The following is a 4,317-nucleotide window of genomic DNA, read 5'->3' as shown; positions in this document are numbered from 1 at the left end:
TGCCTGAATCCGCCCGTCCCGACTCCAATACGCACGGATTCCAGTACAGCGAAATTTCGTTTTCTCCAAGCTACAAAGAAAGAAGCCCTTCCTTCGAAAAATATCGGCTCCTCCATGCTCAATCTAAAAAGTGTAATTACTAGTTTAGCCCTTAGTTAACCCTAATGCATCCACCTAATTTCCATTATAAATACCCCATTAGTCTAATTAGAAGAGCATGTTCTTCTTATCAATTATTAGAGTAGTTAATATCAATCAAATCCCTCTTTAGTTTTGTAATCAACAATTAATCGAGTTTTAATACAAGTTTTATTTCCTTAATCTCTCTTTTGTTCATCCTTTATTTTGGGTAATTGATGATTATTTGGGTTATTATTGGGAGATTGACAATCTCTCAATCAAGCATCAAGTACTTCTTTTATTCTTTGCTTTATTATTGGAATCATTAGTAGGTATAATTCTCTTAATCCCTTTTTAATTATTGTTAATTACTTTCATTTGTTCATCATGTTTCCTTTTGTTGGTATGATTGACAACCATGCTAGCATGATCAACATGATAATGAGTGAGTAGTGACCTAGCTAGGGTTAATGGGTAATTAGGGGAAACCAACATGGGGAATGATTCATGCTTAAATTAATATGCTTTCATGGTTTATTTGCTTGCTTGTTTTGATCTCAACTCATGCACATGTTATGTTTGATGAAATGTGAGCCTATGAATCCTTGCATTTTTTACCCATCACCTATCTTTTCAATGAGACTTGTAAGACTAAGTCGACTTGTAGGTGTTGTACAATCTAATCGATTCGGCTCCGGGACCCAAACTTTCCTAGGATTGTAAGATATAATCCAACTCAATCCATCACAACAATAATTGCTTGCTTATAATTTGAGAACATGTTTGTATGGTCAATTCCCATGATTCCCCTATGACCCCATGATACCCTAGTGCTTTTTATCAATTGTTTACAGCCCTTTTAATTCATCTTGCTTATTTACTTTCATTGCTATTTAGTTTAGTGACCTTCTACATCAACCCAAATTGTGACACCCCTAAGACACCACTAGTTTCAATAGAAATCTCATCTCAATTCCCGTCCCTTGGGATCCGACCTTTACTTGCCTCTTTACTAATTGTAGAGTTGTTTATGAAGCTATAAATTGTGTTTTGATTCGGACGTGACCCAACGACAACATCTATTCAATTGTGAACACGGAACCGGACCAAAAATGGCGCCGTTGCCGGGGACGGTGTTAACTTGATTTAGATTTTCTTATATTGTTATTAGTTGTGTCTTTCTTTGCCTTGGGGAAGTAAAACTCCTCAAGGTTTGTTCTAATTGTTTTCGAGTTGTTTGATATTTTGCATGCCTAGAAGGTCACAAGGTGATTTGTTACCTTTTGATCGTGAAATTGAAAGAACTTTGACAACCAATAGAAGACTTGCTAGGAGGAATTTGAGAGGTATTAGTGAGGTTGTAGATATTCAACCAACTATTGAGTTCATCAACCCTTTTGCAAGAGAAGGTAAGCAGAACACATTACAAAATACCATACAAAATCAACCTACAATGCCTAAGTTTTCATCACATTCCGTACCCACCGAGGAGAACCTACCCAATGGTACTCCCACACCACAACATTTGACCGGAAATTTTATTGCTAAATCCGCCTTTATCCAATTAGTCGAAAGGAGCCAATTTGGGGGGATGCCTAGTGAAGACCCTCATTCTCATATAGAAACCTTTTGTGACTATTGTGATGCGATTTCTCAAACCGGTGTAACTCAAGACCAAATTCGATGGGTCTTATTTCCTTTTTCTCTAATTGGCACCGCGAAACAATGGTTGAAGGGCCTTGATAAAGCCACTCTCGGAATTGATTCTTGGAAGAAGTTGGCTCTAGCTTTCTACAAAAAGTTATACCCACCGGAAAAGACTAACATGCTAAGAGCTCAAATTACGGGTTTTAAGCAAAGGGATGAAGAATCTTTGTATGAAGCTTGGGAGCGGTTCAAAGGAATTTGTCGCTCATGTCCTCACCATGGACTTAGCGAGTGGTTCTTGGTACAACAATTTTGGAACGGTCTATATGAAGATTCAAGGAACATTCTCAACATGGGATCAAATGGAATGTTCACCGAAGTTGATGACAATCAAACTTGGAACAAAATTGAGGAAATGGCGGTCCATAACTCACAATATAGTAGACCTCGCAAGGCTACTAGAGGAGGAAAGCATGAAGTGGACTCCGTTACTCAATTGGGTGCTCAACTTAGTGCTCACATTGACACAATCAATTTGAAGTTTGAAAAAGCTATGGCTAGACTTGAAGAAGCCTCAAAATCACCAAAGCATCATATTAATGCCATGACGGCATCCTCATCAATCCCAAGTGGGATATGTGAGAATTGTGGAACTTTGGGACATGACCAAAGTGAATGTAGGGGAACAAATGAACAAGTGAATGCTTTCCAAGCATACAAGAGTGGTACCCCTTATTCCAACTATTACAATGAAAACACCAAATTCCATCCAAATCTCTCATACAAAAGCCAAAATGTTCAAAATCCACAAACAACATACACCCCACCTCCCATGAGAAACCAAAATCAAAGACCCTTTTACAACCAAAACCAAGGTTACCAAAATCAAAATCCATACAATCACCAAAATGACCAAGGTTTTGACGTTCAAAAAGCGGTCCTCCAAATGCAAAAGAATCAACAAGAGTTTTTCACTCAAATGCAAAAAGATAGTCAAGCAAAGGAAACCACCATCAACAACATTCTAGCTCACACCAAGATGTTGGAAACCCAATTGACTCAACTAGCATCTTCAAGCTCACAAAGACAAAGGGGCAATTACCACCTCAAAGTAATCCCCCAAGACATGAAACGGTTAGTGCCATTCACTTGAGAAGTGGTACAAGGTATGAAGCACCAAAGAAGCAAGTTGAGGACGAATTTGTGGAAGCTAGTGATAAGGAAGAAATTGTGCAAAACTCCAAGGATGGAGAATCATCAAAAGAAGAGATTTCAAAGAAAAATGAAGACAAGGTCAAGGAGAAGGAGCCCATTGTGATTAGACTTCCTTTTCCAAGTCTTCAAGCCAAGCCCAAATTTGATGACCAATTTGGAAAGTTTATGGAAATTGTGAAGAATTTGGAAGTCTCGATTCCTTTCACGGAATTAATCAATCACGTGCCGGCCTATGCGAAATACATGAAAGACATCCTCACAAAGAAGAAGTCGATCCGGAAGCTTGAGACTATCGCCTTCACTAAGGTGAGTAGTGCAATACTTCAAGGGAGTTCACCTCCAAAACTAAAGGATCCGGGAAGCTTCTCAATACCGTGTACCATTGGCGACACCACGATCAACAAAGCCTTATGTGATCTAGGGGTTAGTGTGAGTGTTATGCCGTACTCGGTGAGTAAAAGGTTGGGGATGGGAGAGCTTAAATACACCAATATCACACTCCAAATGGCCGATAGATCGACGAAGACACCATTAGGGATATGGGAAGATGTTCTCGTGCGAATTGGGAAGTTTTTCATCCCGGTGGACTTTGTCATTGTTGATATGGAGGAAGATTCCAACATTCCAATCATTCTAGGAAGACCCTTCTTACACACCGCGGGTGCGGTGATTGATGTAAAATATGGTGAGCTCACTCTAGAAGTGGAAGATGAAAGCATAACTTTTAATCTTGACAAAACTATGAGAGCTCCCCGTTTACATGAACCGTGTTTTATGATCGATCATTATAGTCGGAAGGATGAAAGGAAGAAGTCGGAACTCCAATGGAAGAAGAAAATTGAAGATGCTCCATTCAAAGAGCAAGTGAATTGTGACAAGGAGAGCTTGCAAAGCTCATCAAAGTCAAGCAAAGAAGAAGAGGATGGCCTCATTGGCCAAGAAGAAGAAATGGGAAAGTTGTCTCCATCAAATCAAGAGATTTTCAATGATCAACTTAATGAAGTTTGTGGTCTTTGGGACGACGAATTTGAAGGGATTTTTAATCCTTACATTGGTAATGCCATCGATCAAGACCGACAACAAGGGCCAAGGTCTATTGAAGACCTCTATCATGATAATGAACAAGCATTTGATTATTTTTTCAAGGTGTTGAGCAACATCAACAACACCTTGGACATGCCCCCTTGACATCTCATCAAGAATGAGAGTTTGGTGGAGTCCTCCCTAAACCACCATTTGTAAATATTTCTAACTCCCTAACTTGCATTTCAATTCTTATATTGCATTTTTGTCATTTTTGGATTTTTATAATTTGATCAAGATAATTATCATGTT

General features: G+C 38.9%; 1 non-coding gene across 1 annotated transcript; it reads right to left on the bottom strand.

Moving 5' to 3' along the window:
- Positions 1–1,945: 1,945 nt before the first annotated feature.
- LOC141644431 (small nucleolar RNA R71) lies at positions 1,946–2,052 on the bottom strand. The gene has a single exon (XR_012544050.1). It is a non-coding gene; the product is annotated as a small nucleolar RNA R71 (small nucleolar RNA).
- Positions 2,053–4,317: the final 2,265 nt, after the last annotated feature.

This window comes from Silene latifolia, chromosome 2 (assembly GCF_048544455.1).
Source record: "Silene latifolia isolate original U9 population chromosome 2, ASM4854445v1, whole genome shotgun sequence".
Lineage (NCBI taxonomy): Eukaryota > Viridiplantae > Streptophyta > Magnoliopsida > Caryophyllales > Caryophyllaceae > Silene > Silene latifolia.
Note: the sequence above shows the minus strand (reverse complement) of the source record. Positions and strands in the feature narration are given on the sequence as shown.